Source organism: Tupaia chinensis, unplaced genomic scaffold (genome assembly GCF_000334495.1).
Source record: "Tupaia chinensis unplaced genomic scaffold, TupChi_1.0 Scaffold000311_2, whole genome shotgun sequence".
Taxonomy (NCBI): Eukaryota; Metazoa; Chordata; class Mammalia; order Scandentia; family Tupaiidae; genus Tupaia; species Tupaia belangeri.
Window position 1 is genome coordinate 3,172,668 of NW_006159803.1, and position 23,439 is coordinate 3,196,106.

General features: G+C 41.1%; 1 protein-coding gene and 1 non-coding gene across 3 annotated transcripts in view; both read right to left on the minus strand.

The window, feature by feature from the left end:
• The window catches only part of EXPH5 (exophilin 5), a 92,651-nt gene that overhangs the window by 52,435 nt on the left and 16,777 nt on the right, over window positions 1–23,439 (minus strand). The gene's annotated exons all lie outside the window — the stretch shown is intronic.
• LOC114008227 (U6 spliceosomal RNA) lies at window positions 17,581–17,687 on the minus strand. Its single transcript, XR_003549783.1, has one exon. It is a non-coding gene; the product is annotated as a U6 spliceosomal RNA (small nuclear RNA).

The window sequence follows — 23,439 nt, forward strand, 5'->3', positions numbered from 1 at the left end:
CCAGGTAATATCCTGATAGAGACTAGACCACCAAATCCAAGCAAGAACCTTTCAAAACCCTGAAGGCCCAAGGCAGACTCACCATCTCAGGACTGTGTTGCTCTTTGTTTTTCTATTCCAAGAAGGTGATATTTCCAGGTGCAGATTTCTTATCACTCACCCCTAGGGAAAGCCTTAGATTAACTATGGTGAGCTCTCAGGAAGAGGTAGAGAAAAGGAAGGAGAAATCCTGTGTTCGGTGGTTGCACCAGCAGCTTTATAGTCTTATGTTCTGGTCTCTCCTCTCCTTGCTGTTCTGAAAAGATTGTTACTTGAGATCCTTTGCTCCTGACATCAGAGCCTATTCTTTGGCTCAGCCCACAGTCAAGACTAGGGGCGGGATCAGAAGCAGCAAGCAAGTATACCAAAAATGTGTTCTTTTCATAATGGTAAAGTTAAACCACAGAGGGGGGTCTGGAGGGAGAGAAGCTCAGATAAAGAAAAGTGGTGAACGAAAGCAAGCAAACAATACCAAACTTTTAGAATTCAGAGAGGGCCAACAAAATATTGTAAAGCCATCAGCCTTTTAGCCAAGCTAAATTGCAAAGCCCTTTTTTTTTTTTTTTGGAGAGGTTTTTGCTATAGGGCACGTGCACTCACCAGAAAGACAGAGAGAGACAGAGAGATAGAAAGTGAGAAATCACCCCCCAGGGGGGATGGCCACACTGCAGTCCCTTCTCCTCCATTTTCCTCTTGGGATCTTGGGCACAAATGCACACGCGACCCGTGTGAGTTTAAGCCACCGAGTCCGGGACTCGAACTGTGGTCGGCTACATGGGAGTTCAGCGACATAACCATTACACTAAACTCCTGAATGGTTGTGATAGAGACTGCTCACTTTTCTGTATTTCTTAAATTGATCATAGTAACAGTGCTGGATGTTTACTTTCATATGGCTGAAAGCCATAACAGAAGGAAAAAAAATAAGTTTTCTGGGACCAGCAGTTAGCGTAATGGCTATGTCACTGAACTTCCATGTAGTCGACCGCAGTTTGAGTCCTGGACCCAGTGCTTAAACTCACATTGGTCATGTGTGCGTGTGTGCCCAAGATCCCAAGAGGAAAATGGAGGAGAAGGGATTGTGGCGTGGCCATCCCCCCTGGGGGGTGATTTCTCACTTTCTATCTCTCTGTCTCTCTCTGTCTGGCAAGCACACGTGCCCTATAGCAAAAACTTCTCAAAAAAAAAAAAGTTTTCTAAATAGGAATAAGGATATGCAATTCCCATACTGGCTCTGATCATAGCAAGTGATCACTTACCAATAGTAACCCTAGAGAAAGTGTGGTAGAGAACACTAGCTGTCTACTCTGAGCTCAGGCCTAGAACTTAAGTGTCAGATCTTGTAGCCATAGGGCTCCTAGGTTTATCTTATCTCTTTTGTAAGCCATTTATATCTTTTACCTGAACTACCTCAGAAAGCTCCCAATCTCACCTACATATTTACAAGTTAAATTGAATTACTTATCACATACTGGTTTGGCTGTCTCACCAGGCAGTGAGCTCCTTGCAAACAGGTACTGTCTCCTATCATTTTGGTGTCCCTCGGGCTTAGCTGGTCCCTGACCTGTGGTCAATCAATATATATTTGCTCAACTTTTGGGGTAGTGAATGAGTTCTACAATCTTATGCCATGATTATGAAGCAACTCAGTCAATAATTCACATAAGTGAGAGATGTGATCCAGCACACAAATTTGTCAACCTAAAAAGAAACCAAAACTAAGTGAGCAAAGCAAAAGAATTTATTTGGGTTAGAATTAGGGTGATTGCTCAGGCATAGTAAAACCATGTTGTTCCAGATAATGTATTTTGAGGTTGTAAAGATTTTAGGATAATTTTTTATTATTATTATTATTTTTTGCTATAGGGCACGTGTGCTTGCCAGACAGAGAGAGACAGAGAGACAGAAAGTGAGAAATCACCCCCCGGGGGGATGGCCACACCGCAATCCCTTCTCCTCCATTTTCCTCTTGGGATCTTGGGCACGCACGCACACGTGCCCAGCATGAGTTTAAGCCACCGGGTCCAGGACGTGAAGCACGGTCGACTACGTGGGAGTCCAGCGACATAGCCTTTACGCTAACTGCTGGTTCCAGATTTTAGGATAATTTTAAAGACAAAACATGAATGGGAGTGGGGAGTAGCAAGTTTGTATAGCTGTGACTGGCTAAATTCTGTAATAAGCTGAGCATGGTAACCTCATGGTTGCCCTGAGTCACTGCTTAATCTTAATTAAAGTGTGAACACAGTGAGTCTGGAAGGTAAAAGAGGAATGTTTTGGGCAATAAGGATGTTTATAAAAGCAAAAAATCCAATACATTTAGGTAGCATTTCACATTATTTCAGGTGCACATTCCTAAGCAAGCCATAAATGTGCTTAAGTTTTATTTCCTTATAGCACTGACTTAGGTAGATTAGATTGGAATCTTCTGTTTTCAGGAAAAACTGGTCTTATTTTTGGGATCTATCAGCTTCCTTAATTTTTCAGTTTAATTGGACATTTTGGTATGAATGACTCCATTCTGACTTGGTTTCTTAGAGATCAAAGCAGAAACTTAGTCCAAAAGAATGGCCTCCTAAAATTTTTACTTAACAAATTTAAACCATGCATGTAAAAAGTAATTTTCCATAGGAATAATAATGAAAAAGTAATCATAGCTAACATTACGTAGTGCTTACCCTGGGCCAGGCAGTTACATTTACGAAGTAACTTAATCTTTTTAAAAATTTTATTTGTTGATTATTATTCTTCAATTTGACCAATTAGAGAAAAAAGAAGAGTGAGAAAGCAAGCCACCAGGTCCAGGACTCAAACTGTGGTCGCCCGTGTGGGAGTCCAGCACCTTAACCACCACACCATCTGCTGGCCCCAATAACTTAATCTTATCAAGAAGCTTTTGAAGGTATATAATATTATCCCCGTTTTACCACTGAGGAAATTAAAATACTGAGGGGCTAAATGAAATCCAGAGTGATTAAGTTAGTGCTGTCCATGACCTTTCTTGACAGAGTGATTTTTAAAAAATTTTTTCAAAGGGTGCATACCCTTGCCAGAGAGAGGGCACAGGCATACTTCTGGGGAATGATCATGCTGCAAATTCTTTTCTTCAGTTTGTCCCTCCTTTTGAGATTTTGGGCTCACATTCACATAGGCCCAGCACGTCTCTCAAGTCTCCAGGTCTGGAACCTGAACCATACAGTTGGCCATGTGGGATCCAGCTACCTTAACCACAATGCTGCAGGCTGACCCAACTGTGTGATTTTTTTATCCTCTCTGAGCTTCCGTTTTCTCATCTGTAAAATGGGGTGTGTGAGTGGTACTACCTCATGGAGCTTCTGGAGCATTAGTGAGTTCATGAGTCTAAGACCCATGCTTGGCACAAATGAAGTACGAAATGACTGTAACCTGTGAAATGCACAGGATGGGTGGTAAAGTTGGTGGAGGAAGAGTGGGAGTGGTGGAGTGAAATTATACCAGTGGTCTTCAAAAATTGTATTCGATGCATGATGAGTAGCTACTGGAGATATTTAAGCAGAGAAGTGACATGATATAACATACATTTTATTTTTTAAAATTTTTTTTAAAGAATTATTTTATAAAAAAAATTATTTTATTTAGCTTTATTTATTCATTCATTTATTTCATTTTTTAAAATTTGACCAGAGAGGGACAGAGCGAGAGAGAAAGAGAGAGAAGGAAAGTGAGAGAGCAAGCCTCCAGGTCCAGGACTTGAACCGTGGTCAGCCATGTGTGAGTCCAGCGTCCTTAACCACCACACCACCTGCCGGCCCCATAACATACATTTTAAAGAGATCATACAGGGTTGGCCTCATAGCCTAGTGGTAAGGGAGCTAGAGCCCATCCTACATGGCCAACCACAGTTTGAGTCTCAGCCAGGCAGCTTGAAAAATTTGCCAGGTGTGGCTGTATGCATGCCCCAAATCTTGAGAGGATGGAGAAATAGAGGAGAAGGGACTGTGATGTGACCATGCCTCATTAAGGGGTGCTTTCTCTCTCTGTCTGTCTGTCTGTCTATCTGGTGAGTGTATACTCCCTCTGGCAATCAATAATATCATGTTAAATAAAATTTATGGGAAGCCATTGTTTTAGACCATCCTTTTTTCATTTCCTTTGTCCTTTCCTCCTCCTTTCTCATGATTAAAATGAAACAACTACAGGATGATTCCACATTTAAAATGCCAATGACTTCATGAAAGATAAGGATGCCATTTTTATTATTTCTAGGACTTTCATGATGCTGATGAAAGTTATGTGAACTTGTACCCTGCATAGTCCCTGAGAAGGAAAGTGGCCCTACAATGAATGACTACATGTACATATGTGACAGCCACCATGCAGTGCTTCCACAGAGATTCTCATTTACTCACTACAGGAGTGCTGTGTATAATATTACCTCGGGACCTGCAGATGTTGTAATGGTTATGTCACTGGACTCCCATGTAGTCAACTATGGTCCAAGTCACAGACCCAGCAGCTTAAGCTCATGCACATGTGTTTGCATGTGTATGTGTGCATGCCCCAAATCCTAAGAGATGAATGGAAGAGAAGGGAATGCAGCATGTCTATCCTCCTGGGGAGTGATTTTCTCACTTTCTGTCTCTCTGTCTCTGGCAAACGCATGTGCCCTATAGCAAAAATCTCTCTTAAAAAATAATAAATAATATTACCTCACTGGGTCATATTACTATACTCATTTTATGGCAAAAGGAGTCAAAATCATAAAAGGTGAAGATTTTTGCAGAGGGTGTAAGGTGGTGAGTAAAGGAACTAAACTTCCCCCAGCTTCAGACCCCTACTACCCTGCATGATGCTATTCATTGAGTGAGTACTGTCGCTATTTCCAGATTATTGTTCAGAGCTTTAGTTATTCAACACTTGCCTACAATAAACCTTCTCTGTTGAGTCTCAGCATTTTTTTGAGCTGGTATCTTATCACTGGATTGTTAGCTCCATAAGTCAAGGGCCAGAAACCCTGCACACACAGCAAGCAGTGAATCGATATTCGGTGAATAACCCAACAAATGAATACATGAGAACTAAAAACTAAAGTTTTGAACTTTCACATTTCTCTTATTCTTTTTTTTTTTTCTTTTTTTTTTTTGGAGAGGTTTTTTTTTCGCTATAGGGCGCGTGCGCTCGCCAGACAGAGACATAGAGACAGAAAGCGAGAAATCACCCCCCAGGGGGGATGGTCACGCCGCAATCCCTTCTCCTCCATTCTCCTCTCGGGATCTTGGGCACGCACGCACATGCGCCTGGCGTGAGATTTAAGCCACCGGGTCCGAGACGCGAACCGCGGTCGACTACGTGGGAGTCCAGCGACATAGCCATTACGCTAACTGCTGGTTCCCTCTCTTATTCTTTTTTATACAGATACTCAGATATCTTTCACTGAAACATGTTAGGTGACAGTTTAGGCAGGTTGGATATGAGGATTCTACCAGTGCAGGAAAGCGGCTCAGAGCTGCAGAATGGGACATAAATGCTGCTTGTAAAGCTGTTGCTAGCATAACTACAAGGCAGATTACAGCCAATAAGTTTTTGATCCATAAAGTGTAAGATTTCAACATCTTGGGTTTATTCGTTTTATTATTCATGGCTTCTTTTCAAAGATAACTACATCTTAAATTCTGACCACATCCTCTGTACCGCTAGTTGTGTAGAATTAGGTAACAAGATAGAACTGTACAAACAAACATCTCTAACAGTCTTTGTTTTCATTAATAAGAATACAGAGCATGTTTTTCCTCATATTCAGGCAATTTAATGCTTAGTCTTAGAACTTCTCCTGCCAGGAAAAAACAGAAGAGCCTAGGCAACTTCACAAGGTTAAAGAAAAGTGATGCTCTCATAGATTCATTCTGAACCTAAGACTACATTAGGTTCACTGTTCATACTGCAACTAAAATCCACACTCATCAAATCCAACTTCATTAATCCTCTGCATAATGTAATCTTAATGATGTTAGAAAACCAACTCAAATCCCACACTCCGGAATTAGTTTTAACCTTAAGCACTTTAGTGTTACAATGAGACTTCTCCCTTTCCTTCCCCACATGATGATCAAATATGCAAACTGGGAGGTAAGAAAGATAGATCTCAAACAGCTATTAAGTTTTTACTTTAAGACACAGAATGCTGAGAAAATGCCCTGAGATTTCCTAAGTGTAATCCCCATGAAAGTATGACTTGGATTTCCATTAGGAATGGTGTAGGTTGAAAGCCTACAACTTGAGGGGCCAGCAGGTGGTGTGGTGGTTAGGGGCACTGAACTTCCACATGGCTGACTGTGGTTCGAGTCCCAAACCTGGCAGCTTTACTTTCCCCCTCTCTCTGGTCAAATTAAAAATAATAATAATGATAATATATAAAGTTAATTTTTTTTTAAAAGGAAGTACACAACTTGAAAACTATTATCCACTACAGGATTTTCTCGTTGGATCAAAGAATGCTTGATGTTGGCATCAGTTGAAGCTCATTGGTTTGGATAACAGTTAAATATATTTTGAAAGAGTTAACTTTTGAAGTAACCCTTACCCACTGACTGCTCCCTTTTTTAAGTCCTGTCTAGCAAATCTGCCTTACAAAGATGAATTCTGTTTTGGGCCAGCAGGTGGCATGGTGGTTAAAGTGCTGGACATACGTAGCTGACCACAGTTTGAGTCCTGGAACTGGTGGCTTGCTTTCTCACTTACTTACTTTCATTCTCTCTCTCTCTCTCTCTGTCTCTCTCTTCCTCCCTCCCTCCCTCCCCCTCTCTGGTCAAATAAAACGAACAAACAAACAAAAAAAAAAAAAACAAGAGTTAAGATAATTTTAAAAATATTTTTAAAAAGAATAGGTACAGAATAATTGTGCTCAATCTGCAAACAATCCATTTCTCAAAAGTAAAAAGAAATGACAATGCAAGGAAGTGGTAAAATTCCAGGTGCACTTTACAAAAGAAAAGTAGAAATAAAAAAGAGAACTGTTTAGTTGGTAATATGTACATTGGCGTGGTCTGGTGTATTTTTTATTAACAATGACTTTATAGTTTTTGTTTTTGTTTTAGTTTTTGTCATAGGGTGTGGAGTCGTCAGAGAGACACAGTGAGAGGGAAAGTGAGAAATAACCCTCTGAAGTGATAGCTATGCTGCAATCCCTTCTCCATTCTCCTCTTGAGATTTTGGGTAAGAATTCACACATGTCTGGCATGGTTTTTAAGACACTGGGTCTGGGACTTGAACTGTGGTTGGGCATGTGGGAGTCCAGCACCTTAACCACTACACCACTTGCTGGCCTGACAATGATCTTAGATTTTATAAGACATCATTTACTTAGCTTTGAATCATTTTGGACTTTATGGAAAAAAATTTTTTTCTGGCCCAGCTGTGGAAGTACAGGCTAGATGCTGCTGCTTCCCAGACAGCCCTAAAAGCCCAATGAGATGGTGCATGCCTGTAATTCAAGCTAGTCAGAAGGTTGATGCAGGTGGATTGCAAGCTAGCAGCCAGTGTGGGCAACAAGGTGAGACAGTCTAAAAGACTTGAGCATGGCAGTGCATACCTAGAGTCCTAGCTACTCAGGAGGCTAAGGCAAGAGGATTGTGACATAGAGAGAGGCTGTCTAAACACACACACACACACACACACACACACACACACACATACACACACACACACACACATACACACAGGAAAAAAAGTGTTTGTTTTCTGTAGGGAGCCACTGGATTTGAGCAACACAACAATGACCTATAAACATTTGCAGAAACATGGTTCTTTGGGCTATCTCTGCAGGCTAGGAGAAAGTCATTGGCAAATGAATATGCATTCTGCCTTTATGTCAAAACTGCAAGGCAGGATTGGTTAAAGGAAGGCATATGTTAATCAGAAAAGGCCCAAGAAGATAAGAGAAAACTTGCATAGGACTACATGGTACCACAGATTTTCACATCTTTGGCTACTTAACATCTAAAAACAACTGGCTTTGTATTTTGCTTCCCTTTATCCCTATTTTTCCCTTTAAAAGAATAAACCTGGGAATGGCATGGGGCCATGGCTGCCTCCATCAGAGGAGCCTGGACCACCTGATCCCCACATTTCTCTACTTGTGTGTCTTTGTGTATTTATCTTTATGCTCATTTCTAATCCACAGCAGCTTCCACTCAGAGCACATGTTCAGCTGTGTGGGTCATGGCAAGTGATGCTCAACGTGGGGCCCAAGTATGGGGACTACAAAGAATCAGGTGAGTGGATGCTCCTTGAGTCCAGTCGGTGATAATAGAGTAAGGTAAGGAATAAATATAGTAAAATAAGAAATTAATAGAGTAAGAGAAAGGGTGGTTCGATTAAAGTCTGGTGAAAACATGGGCACACAATTGTCTAAAAACAGAGATTTGTATGCCAAGTGTTCTTTTATATGTTAAAAGCTAGAGGTGGTAAAGTTAATATCAAGCAGTTACATTATTTCCTGGATTTTGTGCAAGAAATGTGCCCCTGGTTTCCAGAGCAGTGGATAGTTCATGAGGACACCTGGGACAAGGTCAGAGAACAATCAAGGAATGATATACAATAGAGGATTTTAACAGGATTCCCATTTTTATTCCCCCCCTGTGGAATTTAATTAAGGAGTGCTTGAGACAAAATCCTCCAGAAAAACCTGGAGCTGGTTTGGTAACTCACCTAAAAAAACACCCCGGAGGTGTATTCCTCTCTCCTACCTAAGAAATCAGAGTCCATAACTAAAGAACACGTGTTCAGCCATGTGTGTCATGGCAGTTTTTCCTTTAGGTAGGATAAAAAAATGTCTGGCATAGAAACATAAATGTGAATATCTTATTTCCCTTACATTTTTGTTTTATTTTAAATATTGGGTTGTCAGAAAAGTCCTCACACATTTTTGTATAGAAAAACATTTTTAAAAATGTCATGACTTTTCTAATGACTCAGTAATTCTGACCTTTTATTCTCTTTACAAACATCCAAAAATAAGATTTGAGCCATGGAAGTAATAAATTAAGCATCACAGTAGGTTTGTCTGAGAGGCAATGAGCCACTTTTCTAGCATACAGGTAAACCACAATGTGATGGGAGCCTGTTCTGTCATAGCAAAATGGTCATGGGTAGTTGCTATGTATTGGGTCACAGGATCCAATATTATTTGCATTCTTGGTCCTAATCAACTGAACCAGGGATTCATGCTTGACCCAAAAGCTAAACATGAACAAGAATGCTGCCTAACTACTGTGCTCTGTTTTCAAGAGTGATTAACAACTTAATCATGTCTTTCCTGTTAGTATGTCTTGAAATTATGATGGTAAGTAATACAAACTAAAGGGACACAAAGGCTGAGGGACATCTAACAAGAAGACTTGGCAGTATTGTGAGTACAAGCCCTGAGGCAGTGAAGTCATAAACAGGCATAAGCCATGGGGCAGAGAGGGGTTTTGAGGGGAAAAAATCAACTGTGGTGATAGAACTGAACAGGGAAAAGCAGAGCAGAGAAGCTGAGCCTGGCCAATTACCAGCCCAGGTGAGTGGCACCAGAAAGCAGCTATACTCTGATCAGTGTTCCAGTTCCTAAAGGCTAAGACTGTTCCCTGACTTCCTCAATGTGTCATTCCAAGAAAGTGTCACCTACTTCTTGAGTAAACTAGTGTATGCTCCTTGTTACCAGAAAGAGTATAAGAAAAACATCCAGCTATAAGCCACAAATAAGACTTTGCTCACAGGAGACTTCTTCAGCATTAGGAAAGAAAATTCCAAATGTCAATAAAACTGACTTTGGTTCACCATTATGAAAATTTTAAGTTGATTTTTTTCCATGTAAGTATCAAAGTGAAATTACCCTCAATGCAGAAGACTTGGAAATTACAGAAAAACTTTAAGAATAAAAAATCACTCATAATCTTTACATTCAGAGATGCTGGTTTTGTGTGTGTGTGTATATGTATGTGTGTGAACAGGTGTAATGGCATAATAGGACTGGAACTTCACCTGTCTCAGTATAAGGGTATGAAAGTAAGAGATTTCAGATATCCAAGTGAGTTGCAGGAAAACCAGTCAGGAGAACTTTCCTAGTAGGATTTATAGAAACAAACAATAGTCAAATCCTAAATTTGTTAGGGTGCAAAGTCCCTTGACCAACATCAGGTTAGGGTTAGGGGTTAGGGTTGTGATTGTGGTTGGTGTTAAGATTAGAATGGGGTTAGGGTTAGGGGAGATAAAGACAGGATTTATGAGGAGGCTTTCTGTAGAGAAGGGGCTTAAACAGTAGTACTGGAAGAGCTTAATTATGTCTCTTACAGTTTAGGGAAAGGCAGACTAGTTTCTGATGCCTGCTTGAGAATCTGGGATGGGGGAACTGCTTTGATTGTGAGTGAAGAGTGTAGTTTAGATAGCAACCAGTCCTTTCCAAGGATTCTTAGGTAGCAATGGTGTGAGCATCTCCTGTGGACAAGATGTGGGCCACAGGAGAGGCTGAGGGCTTTTCTTAGTTCACATCTACCAGAGCTGACTCAAGGAGTGAAGATCTTGGTAGTAAGAGGTTGTAGGTGAAGCACTGGGATCCTAGCAGAGATCTGGGGAGACCACACTATTTGCATCAAAAGAGCTGCAGAACAGTGACTGGCCATGTAGCATCTATGCAAACCTCCCATATGAGCATACACAAGAAAAGAGGCAGAATTCAACATTTGCCAACCCAGAGGGTATAAAGCACTCTACGACTATTCTAATCAAGCAAGAGCTTTGCAGCATATGCCTCCTATCTGAACTTGTACCTCAGCCTCCACTTCAATTCCACAATGGTCAAAAACACCATTGAATAGGTGGAGAGGCACAAGTATATGTGCTTGCCAGAGAAACAGAAACAGAGAGAGAGAAAGTGAGAAATCGCCCAAGGGGCATGACCACACCACAATCCCTTCTCCTCCATACTCCTCTCAGGATTATTGACACACATGCATGCACTTAGCACATGAATGAGCGAATGTCATGGAATAGGTAAGGCATTTGTGGGGGCAGGGAGGACAACCATTATTGGCAGAAAGTAATATGAGCCAAGGAAGTGAGGTAGAAGAGAAAATGACTTGGCTTGTTCATTTTATGTTTTATTTTGCTTTGTTTAAGTGATCATACAAAGATTATATTTACTAGCTTTGTATCCAGAGAATTGTCCAACTTTGCTCATGTAGGTCAATCATTATCTATTAATATTTTTATTACTGTCTGTGTATTGTCTAGTGCTACAACTAGGAATACCTAAAACTGAAATTCTCTCAATTCCTTGGTAGATGCACAGGAGAAGATTCAACACTAAGATTATGAAAGTCTTCTGGAGACTTCCTATGCTCTAATGTAAAGAACAGGGCTTGGAGCACCAATGATTTTTTTTTGTGTGTGGCTTCATGCCAATCACTCACTCACACCGACAGCACCAATGCAGTGTGATTGCTCTCATGCAACTGGTAGAACTGAATGTTAAAGTATGGAGAGAGATGCCACAAAACCCTTTATCACAGGTTTAACTTCTAGTTCACCAGTAATGATTTTGTACCTCTCTTCTTTTTAACATTTACAGAAATAATTAAGATAAAGATAAGACGAAAGCAGTTAACCTAAAGTTTAGTCTCAGTAAGGTTGTTAAAAATTAGCGAACATTTACTAGAAGTTACAGAAGGTCAACAGATTGCTGGAGCAGGGGAGGAAAAGAAATCAAAAGGGTTGGAATGCTCTCAGGAAAGCTAGCAGGTACCCACAATAAGCAAACACTAGCCTTTTTCTTCAGGAGTTTAGTGTCCAACATGGATACAAATGATTTTTCTACATTGAAGATGTACATATTCAAACTACTTCAAAAAGTTCCATAAGCTTGTTATGTGTATTTGGTTCAATGGAATCATTAACCAGCCATAGCTGAAAGTCATTTTCCCCCAAGTCATTCTCTCTTCCATGTCACCACCCTTAAGGAACAGCCTCTTTATGAAAGTTTTCCCAATAATATCAGGTCACATCCATCTTTCCCTCACTTCAAAGCCTCTCTTTACTACTCTCTATTCCCCTGTAAGCACTTAGTCCTGTGCAACTTTGTATTATTTAAATTTTCATGTCCTGCCCTCATAAATGATAGATTTCTTAGGTCATGTACTTTGCATTTACCACAGTAGGTTACACAGCTCATACTAACAGTAGGCTTAAATATACTTATCAAATATCTCTTATTCTAATACAAATAAAAAAATCACTAATCTTCTTTTACTTTTTTTTTTTTTTTGCCATAGGGTGTGTGCATTAACTAAAGAGACAGACAGAGAGAAAGTGAGAGATCAGTCCCCAAGGATGATTCTCCTCTCAGAATTTGGGCATGCACATACATGTGCCCAGTGTGATTTTCTTTCTTTCTTTCAAAAGAATTATTTTATTTAACTTTATTTATTTATTTATAATTTGACCAGAAAGGAATAGAGCAAGAGTGAAAATGAGAGAAAGAGAGAGAGAGAGAGACCAGGACAGAGGAAAAGTGAGAAAGCAAGCTGCCAGGTCTGAGACTTGAACCATGGTTGGCCATGTGGGAGTCCAGCACCCTTAACCACCACACAAGCTGCTGGCCCCCCAGAGTGTGATTTTCAAGGCACCAGGTCCAGGACTATAATTGCATAGTTGGCCATGAGGGGATCCAGCCACCTAAACCTCTATGCCACCTGTTGGCCCAAAATATCACTAATCATGATTCCCCACCCCCATGTTGGGATTTATTTAAGTAAGCTCATATTATAATAAAGAGTTATCTCTTTCCTTTATCATTGTTCCCACTAAAGCTGTTTTTAGCCTTGCTGTTTTTCTTTTAAAATTTATTTTTAACTCTTTTTTCCCTGTGTGCATATGCACTCATGAACATGTGTGTGAGAGAGAAAAAGAGAAAGAACACCCCTAACTAGGTCTCAATGCCACAATCCCCCTCAGTTTCAGCCAGCCCTGGATCAGGAGCATGTAGGTGCATTAGGAAGTCTCCAGATGCAAGCTTACCATGTGGGTCAGCCTCACAGAACATTTTGTTTTACTGCAGCATCACTGTCTAGCCCAAGTCTCACTGCTATGAATCCAGATGTGTGTGTTCAATACATGTAAGCAAATTCTGGAATATTAGAGCCAAATGATTTTCCAGGGGCTTCATACTGGTGTCCAGCAGCTTACCTGTGCATGTTGAGTAGCACATACTAGGATGATGAGTTTGTCTTTCTCTTCAGTGATTCTAGAAAAACTTCAAACCAAGATCTATAGTACCCAAGGCTTGTGTGCAGAACACACTGACAAGAGGCTATCTCCTTCTTGCTGAAGGTAATACACTCTTCTACTGACCCTGTACTGCAGGGGAGGGTTCTGCTGAAGAGCCAGCTTGCTGCTTCAGGAAGGAGAAATAGCCACTGAAGTGAATTGTCTTGCTTTTTTTTTTGTTTTTAATTAAAGCTTTTTTTTTTTTTTTTTTTTTTTTTTTTTTAAGAATGACTTTAATTCACTTTCTTTATTTTAATTTGACCAGAGAAGGACAGAAAGAGAGAGGGAAAGTGAGAAAGCAAGCCGCCAGGTCTGGAACTCGAACCATAGCCATGTAGGAGTCCGGTGCCCTTAACCACCATGACACCTGCCGGCTCCAAATTGTCTTGCTTTCTTTTTGGAGGGGCAGGTATTTCAAAGAGCAGTTGGCCTTAATTATGTTTGCTTATGATAGGAAAGCTTCCAAGCAAAGTCCAAAGCTCAAAGGGAGGAAATGAAAGCACTGGCAGTTTCCTCTGGCTTGCTGGGCACCTACTGTCTGGCAGGCTGTTCACCATGGCTTTTCTGTATGTGTGGGAGTCCTGCGGGCCACTCAGTCTCCTCCTCTACTATCAGGCTGTGGCCTTCAGCCTCTCGCCCAGAAGTCATTCTCCAGGCCATCTGGAACTAGAGATCAGTTCCAAGTTCCCTTGCCAGAATCCTGCTTTGAAACCTGCCCACTCCCCTTTTCACCTCTAATCTTGATCATTAAAAGCTGATCTCAAGAGATAATGGATACAAAGAGATAATGTATCTACATATTTCAAATTGATAGAGGAATTGGCATTCTTTAATATTCAGAAGTATTATCTTACCCTGGATTCACCAAGTTCAGAGTCTACTTGGATCCACTAGTTCCAGTGTAAACAGATACCAAGGTCAGACACCAAGAACAACCAAGACCGAAACCCGAGTTCAGATGAACTCTCTCTTCTCTCTTCTCTCTTCTATTGTCAATCAGCCTTCAGGTCCTCCTAATTTGCCTTTCCAAATATTTCTGGAATCACTTGCCTTTTCTTCATCCCTAGTCAAGGTCCCTAAACACATAACTCCTTTAACTCAAACTTTACCCTTCACCCAGGGCCATCCACATAAGGCTTTGTCACTTCGTTGTTCTAAGCATTTCAGTGGCTCTTCCTTGCCTCCAATTTTGTAAAGCCCAGGGTATTAAGCACAGCACATGGGCTTTCCATGATCCACCCCATCACCACTTAGCCATTCTCTTGTTCATCAGTGCCTCTCACTTTGTATTCTACTGCTACCCACCACTGATGCTGCCTGCAGTTCACCAAGGTCTTCCACGTCTTTGTGCTGTTGTATCCAATTCCGTTCGCTCCACTTGGAATGCCCTTCCCACTTTAATTTGCCCTATGCCTCCTTTGAGACAGTTCAGGCACATCTCCTCCAGCAAATCTCTGAAACCTCAAAAGGGTTAAATGACCTCCACATCCCTCTCTTATTATTTGCCATGTTAAAATGAAAATGCTGCATTTAAACCTATCATCCTCATTACATTGAAAGATGGTAGAGAACATTTTGTACTAGTTTCATAGTAGGATTTCATAAATATCTGCTAAATAAATGAGTGTTTGATGCTGAACAGAAATAATATTGAATCAATGGGGCCCAACAGTGACATGGCCATAATGTAACACTCTATGAGGCTGGACTCACATGGGAAGGTCCTGGGTTCATGTCCCAAGGCCTCCCTGTGTACACTGTGTCCATCATCTTGGCCATCTAGGGCCGGGAGTGGATTGCAGTGTGAGGACTTTGCTGGGTGTCTATTTCTCTCTCTCATGAAAGAATTGAATAAATAAACTTAAAAAAATGAAATGTTATACAAGAATTAAAAAGTATATCCTATGGGGGCTCTTACTCTAGAGGGGAGCACAGAGGTACTCAGACCTCAGCTCCCAGTACCATGTGGGACTGACAGGAGGGTCCTGAGGCAGTGACATGTTCCAAAGACAACTGTCTTAATGCTGCAGATGGAGCTGGTCATGCCTGGCACTCCAAGAGAAAGAGATGAATTACAATTCTACTCCCAACACTTAATTCTAATGGCTGGCTGACTTGCAATAAAAATCTGCAGATGTCTTACTGCCTCCCGGGAATGAAGGCAGATCTAAGACAAAGAAGTAGCCTAGGCCTGGCTTGCCTCCTGAAATGGCCCAGATCTTCAGAGGTATAAAATCTTTGATCTTTAGGAGCTTGTTCTTGGGAGTGCCCACAGCACCTCAGTGATGAAGCTCAGATGAGTAGGAAAGGCAAAGCATTTTTTTAAAGAATTATTTTATTTAACTTTATTTAAATTTGACCAGAGAGGGACAGCAAGTGAGAGAGATAGAGAGGGAAAGTGAGAAAGCATGCCTTCAGGTCCAGGACTTGAACTGCACTCAGTCATGTGGGAGTCCAGTGCCCATAACCACCATACCACCTGCCAGCCCCACTTTTTATTTTTAAGACAGATTTTTTGTTTGCTTGTTTGTTTATTTTCTTTTTAAAAATTATCATTATTATTATTTACATTTCATACATTTGACTGCTACATATCAGTTGGCTTGGAAAGATAATTTACCCAACATGAAATATACCTCACATGAGTCCAGTTGAGAATACTATAATTTGATGAGAGAGAGAGAAAGCCACCAGGTCCAAGACTTGAACCACAGTTGGCCATGTGGGAGTGCCCAGCACTTTAACCACTACACCACCTGCTGGTCCCTCTCCAGACAGAGAGACATTGATCCACCTGTCTGTTTTTGTGCCAATAGCATGCTGTTTTGATAATCACAGCTTTATAGTATATTTTAGGGGCAGGGAGTAAGATGCAGCCCACTCCACTCTTGTTGCACAGGATTAATTAGGCAATATGGGGTCTTTTATGATTCTAGACAAATTCTATGATTGTCTTTTCTAGATCTGTGAAGAATGTCTCTGGTAATTTGATTGGAATTGCATTAAATATGTAGATTACTTTGGGTAGAACTGCCATACTGATTATATTAATTCTTTCAATCCAGGAACATGGGATGTCTATTCACTCTTTGTGTCTTTCTCAATATCTTTTTTCTTTTTGGAGAGGTTTTTGCTATAGGGTGCATGTGCTCGCCAGACAGACAGAGACAGAGAGAGACAGAGAGACAGAAAGCGAGAAATCACCTCCCAGGGGGGATGGCCACACCGCAGTCCCTTCTCCTGTTCTCCTCTCGGGATCTTGGGCATGCACGCACACGTGCCTGGCATGAGTTTTAAGCCACGGGGTCCAGGACATGAACCGCGGTCGACTACATGGGAGTCCAGCGACATAGCCATTATGCTAACTGCTGGTCCCTCTCAATATCTTTTTAAAGATTTTCATAGTTTTTCTTGTAAAGGTCTTTGACTTCCTTGATTAGGTTTATCCCTAGATATCTCAAATATTTTGTGGCTATGGTAAGAATTTCTTTCTTCAGTTCTACCTCTGTCATCTTGTTGTTTGTATACAGAAATGCTACAGAGTTTTGGGTTTTGATTTTGTATCCTGCTGCTTTATTGTAGTCATTTACTTTGAGAAGTTTTTTCATGGATATATTTGGGTCTTCTATGTATACCATTATGTCATTGGCAAGTAAAGATATTTTCAACTCTTCTTTCCCCCTTCTTTTCCTATTTGAATGCCTTTTATTTCATTCTCTTGTCTAATTGCATTGGCTAGGACTTCCAGTATTATATTAAAAAGGAGTGGAGAAAATGGGCAGCCATGTCTTGTACTGGTTTTTTCCCCATTCAGTATAATATTAGCTATAGGCTTTTCATATATATGGCTTTTATTGTACTGAAAAATGACTCTTCTATGCCAACTTTGCTAAGAGTCATAATCATGAAGGCATGTGGTCTAAGCATTTGTCTAATGCTTTTTCTGCATTGATTAAAATGATCATATTGTTTTATCTTTTTTTCTGCTAATATGGTGTATTATGTTTATGGTCTTGCATATGTTGAACACCCTTGCATCCCTGGAATAAAGCCTATCTGGTTGTGATGAATAATCTTTTTTATATGTTGTTCGATATAATTGGCAAATATCTTCTTGAGAATTTTTTCATCTATATTAATCAGAGATATTGGTCTGTAGTTTTCCTTTTTTGTCATGTCTGTTTCGGGAATGAGGATGATGGAGACTTCATAATATGAATTTGGGTAGTTTCCCTCCTTTTGGATCTTCAGAAATAATTTGAGAAAAATATGGAATGCTTCATGAATTTGCATGTTATCTTTGTTCAGGGGCCCTGCTAATCATTTCTACGTCATTCCAGTTTTAGTATATGTGCTGCCGAAACAAGCATTTAAGAGAGATTTTTTGCTATAGGGCACATGCACTCACCACAGAGACAGAGAGACAGAAAGCAAGAAATCACACACCAGAGGGGATAACCATGCTACAACTCCTTTTCCTCCATTCTCCTCTCAGGATTTTGGGCATGCATACACATATCTGGCATGAGTTTTAAGACGCTGGGTCTGGGACTCAAACTACAGTTGACTATATGGGAATCCAGCAACATAACCATTATGCCATCTGCTGGTCCAAAGGCAAAGCGTTTTTAACACTTTAATGATAACACTGTCATTGTTATTTTGTAGCACTATTTGAAAATTGTGGCGTTTACTGTACTTGCGAGTTGGCTTTTAGATATATGAAAATTGCTTTTTTGTTTTGTTTTGGCTTTTTCGTTATTTTCCATAGGGTGTATGCACTTGCTAAAGAGAGACAGGGAATGTGAGAAATCACCCCCTGGGGGCATGGCCATACCATAATCTCTTCTCCTCCATTATCCTCTTGGAATTTGTGGCACACGTATGCAAGAGCTCAGCATGATTTTCAAGCTACCAGGTCTGGGACTTGAACTGTGGGCAGCCATGTGGAATCTAGCTCCTTAACCACCATGCCACCTGCTGGCCCCTTGTGAATTGTTTTGTAATAAAAAAAATTACATTTATATATTGTTTGTTCCTATAAACACTCCTTAAGACTCTCAGAGGCCCAGAACATGGTGGTGCAGGGTGACACAGAAAGTTGAGGAAGCAGCTGTAGCCTGAGCTCAGTAGAACTGGGTATCCAAAGAGCAGGACTGAACTCGGTGAGGGTGGGGTCTGGTGTGGCTTTGAAGGTGCAGACAGCTACCCTGGAGGGAGAACGCTACTCATAAACCTTTTAAAGACTTGCCTGGATGATAGTGGCAAGACAATTAAACAGCAGTGGATAGACATGACCTAATTTACTGGCCTTAGTTGCCTAACGAGCTGGTGCCATACCGTAACCTACAACTAAGAACAAGTTTTGGTGGGAGGAAGAGGAGCATTGCTGAGAACGGGAGAGAAACTGATGTCTTTAAGGAGGAAGAAGCACCAGGAAGCAGACTAGGGAAAGCAGGAGGTGTGTGGGGGTATATACTATTCATGGAGAAGGCCATTGTCAGAATCCCCCTACCTGTGCCCTTTCTATTCTGATCAGTGAAACATCTAACAGCCACGACTTGGGGGATTCCCGCAAGCAGGACTCTCACTTGGCCCCTAATGATCCTGAAGGGGAGTTTCAAAGTACAAGCTCAAGTGCAAATGCAGTAACTGGTGCAAAGGAGTGGAATTCAGAAATGAATGTGACAAGTGAGGTCAATGACCCAAGTGCCCAAGCAGCCAGGATGGGGTCCTTTAGGGCACAATAGACTTACTTGGAAGAGTTTAAAAATATCCTTGCCAATCTGGCACAGAACTATTACGTCAGAAAGTCTTGGCCTAATTGGCATCAGTAGTTTTTAGAGTTCCCCAGTGGATGTAATTTCATCCAGGGTTGAGACTCTCTGTTATAGCAGAGCCTGTGGCCTATCATCGCAGATGCCAGGTAGACATATCATTCATAAGCTTTAGTGCACAGGTGGGCACTCAGCAAGGAGAAACAGAGTGAGCACAGAGAAAACAAGACTTCAACTGAGACTGTAACTGAGAGTCAAAGTGACTTTATGTTGTGCTTAGTCTTAGAGTCCATTTTAATAGCTAGAACTTTGGAAAATCTGTCTTTAACTTCCCTTGCACCTCCCTCACAATGAGTCTTACAGACTAACCTTTTTTTTTTTTTTTTTTTTTTCCACAATAGATGGAGCTAATGCTTAACTAATGAAAGTTAACAATAACTTCTACAGGTGCAGGGCTATGAAGACAGGCAGGAGAAAAGAGCCACCAGTTCCCTTTTCCATGACCACCTAAGAAGATTTTATCAGTATAAACCTTGCAAAACCATACTTAGACCTTCGTTGCTTCTAAACCAGAATCTCTTAGGTTATTGGGAAAGTCATTATGAATTTTTCCATGAAAAAATGTGGTCATGACTTTCCTGATGACCCAGTAAGTTGCCTTGACTTATTCCACTTTGCTTCTGCTGCCTTGTTAACAACTGCTTATTTTTAAGCCCCTTGAAAAGAACTGAAACTGGTGATTCCTCTCTGTATGTCCAGAGATAAATTGCCCCCACAAACAGTGATCTCCCACCTGATGCTATCAGGTCTCTTTGAAATCCTGCCTGAAGACAATGGTCAGGCCACCTCCTCATTCTGCCCCAAGACAATGAATAACTTGCCTTTTGTTTCTTGCTTTTTAAAACATTTTGCACCACGTGTGTTTTTTAAGCTGCCAGGTCTGAGTCCAGGACTTGAACTGTAAAGTAGGCCATGTGGGATCTGGCTGCCTTAACCACCAGGCCGTGAAGCCAGCCCACGTGCCCTCTGTTTCTAGATGTACACAGATTTCTCTCCCTATGTAAGTTTTGCATCTTGACTAATACAGCAGAGATGATTTCTTGCTTTTTTCAGTTCCCTTGCAGCTAAGGGTGGCCATCTGATCTGATTCTGGTCAATGAGACATAAAGGGAAATCTGCTGGGAGAGCAGCTGGGAAACCTGTTACTTCTAAGATAATGGGAAGTTCCACACCAGGGTGTATACTCAAAAGATGCGGTTGTCTTTATTCTTTCCTCTTTCTTTCTGCCTTGAACATGGATGTGATGTCTAGAGCAGTTGCAGCCATGTCTAGCATTGGAGACACTATCCTGACACCCGTAAACTATTAAACCAGCTAGCAACTACCAGATACCTTGTTTTATCAGGAAAATTTACCCTTGGGGCCAGCAGGTGGCATGGTGGTTAATGTTATTGGACTCCCACATGGCCAACTGTGGTTCACCTCCCGGACCTGGTGGCTTGCTTTCTCACTTTCCCTCTCTCTCTCTGTCTGTCTCTCTATGGTCAAGTTTAAATAAATAAAAAAAGAAAAGAAAAGAAAAATTTATCCTCAATTTGTTAAAGCCATGATTAGATCTGTTATTTGTGACAAGAAGAATTCTAGATACAGAACCTGATATACAAATGGGCAAGATAGGAAGAGATGATTTGTAAAGTAAGAAATATAAATGGTAAACATATGAAAAAAGTTTAATTCCATGATATCCACAACATTAGAATTAAGTAAAACATAAGAATTATTTTTCATACAAGGTTGGAAAAGATATAATAATAAAAGCAATAATAACAATAACCACATCATACTGTGCTGGGAAGGGTAGTATAAAACAGGAGCCTTGGGAACCAGCAGTTAGTGTAATGGCTATGTCGCTGGATTCCTACGTAGTCGACCGCGGTTCGCATCCCGGACCTGGTGGCTTAAAACTCACGCCGGGTGTGTGTGCGTGCGTGCCCAAGATCCCGAGAGGAGAATGGAGGAGAAGGGATTGCGGCATGACCATCCCCTCTGGGGGGGTGATTTCTCACTTTCTGTCTCTATGTCTCTCTCTGTCTGGCGAGTGCATGCGCCCTGTAGCAAAAACCTCTCCAAAAAAAAAAAAAAAAGGAGCCTTCCTATGTTACCAGTCAAGGTGCAATTTTGTAGAACATTTTTGCAAAGGAATTTAGTAAAATGTAACAAAAATTTAGAAAATATTTATATTACTTAAGCTAGTTGTTCTGCCTTTTGGAACTCACCCTAAAGACAATTTAAACTGAGTCAAGGATGGTAGCGCAAGGGTTTGCTACAGTGTTCTTTAGCATACGATAAGAAACAAATAGAACTAAAAAAAATTATCATTGCTGAAATATTGCAAAGGTTAACTAAATTATTAAATATATAAAATAGAATAGTGTGCTTCCACAGAAATGATGACCACTCTTAGTCATGTATATGTATATTTATATATAGTTTGTTTGTTTGTTTTAGGTTTTTGCCATAGGGTGCTCACTGGAAAGAGAGAGACAGTGAGAGGGAAAGCAAGAAATGACTCTGCGGAGAGGATAGCCATGCTGCAATCCATTTTCCTCTATTTTCTCAGGATTTGGGGCATAAACACACACTTACCTGGTGTGAGTTTCGAGGCACCACATCCAGAATTCAGACCACAGTCATGTGGAAGTTCAGTGCCTTTACACCTTGTCACCTGCTGGCTGCTGAGTCTTATTTAAAGAGATTATATTATGATGATATTATGATGTTACATAGATAACAAATCAACTCTACACAGTATGCCCATACTATGTTAAAAGTGAATGTAGGGGGACCAGCAGTTAGTGTAATGGCTATATCGTTGGACTCCCATATAGTTGACCGCGGTTCGAGTCCTGGACCTGGTGGCTTAAACTCACAACGAACGTGTGTGTGTGCGTGCCCAGGATCCCAAGAGGAGAATGGAGGAGAAGGGATTGCGGCGTGGCCATCTCCCCTGGGGGGTGATTTCTCGCTTTCTATCTCTGTCTCTCTCCGTCTTTCTGGTGAGTACGCGTGCCCTATAGCAAAAACTTCTCAAAAAAAAAAAAAAAAAAGGAAAGTAGGGGAAAGAAAGAGTTTGGCAATTCCTCAAATAGTTACACCTAGGGCCAGCTCCAAAGTGCATTGGTTAAGCACTGGTGAGGAGCCAGATCCCACATGGATGACAATGTTTGAATCCTGACTCCAGTGGCTTGAAAAACATACCAGGTGCATGTAAATGCATATCTCATGTCCAAAATCCTGATAGGAAGGAGAAATAGAGGAGAAGGGATTGTAGTATGACCACACCCTATTGAGAGGCACTTTCTTGGGACCAGCAGTTAGCATAATGGCTATGTCGCTGGACTCCCAGGTTGTCGACCACGATTCACGTCCCGGACCCAGTGGCCTAAAACTCACGCCGGGCGCGTATGCATGCGTGCCCAAGATCCCAAGAGGAGAATGGAGGAGAGAGGATTGCGGGGTGGCCATCCCCCTGGAGGGGGTGATTTCTCGCTTTCTGTCTCTCTGTCTCTCTCTGTCTGGCGAACGCACACGCCCTATAGCAAAAACCTCTCCAAAAAAAAAAAAAAAGGGAGGCACTTTCTTTGTCTCTTTTTCTCTGATAAATGCACAATGCCCCATATTAAAAAAAATAAAAAGTTAGCAGGAGCCTTTTGAACTACTCTTTTTGAGGCCTGCTCTTTCCTCTCAGGAGTGTACTGTCATTTTTACCTAATAAACTACCTTTTCCTTTCACTATTGGGGAAAAAAAGTTAGCAGAATCAACAAGTGGTGTGCTTGTTAAAGCAGCTGGATCTGGCATTTCAGACGGGGTGATCTGAGTCATAAACCCAGCAGCTTGAAATCCCAGTTGGGCTCATGTGTGTGAGTGCCTAAAATCCCTAGGGGAGAATGGAGTAGGGATTGCAGCATGGCCATCCCCCGGTGTGTGATTTCTCACTTTTCCTCTTTGTCCCAGTGAGTGCACACACCTTATAGTATAAATAAAATAAAATGATAAAATTAAATTAAATTAAAAAGTTAGATATAGAATTGCAATATGTGCCACTAATTTCATCTCCTCGGTATTGTTAAACTAAGGTAAACTGGGCCTGAAGATGCCTCCATACCCGAGCCCTTACTTAATGGATTACGACCTAACAATATTGAAGTAACTGAAAGCCCAATTTAGGAGTATACTCTACTAAGCTGAACCTCAGTCAGTAGCATACAGCAGTTGAGTGTGTCATCTACAGGAGCCAAACCAGTCGAATACAGTAAAATGACCAGGTGTAACCAATTAAGCTGT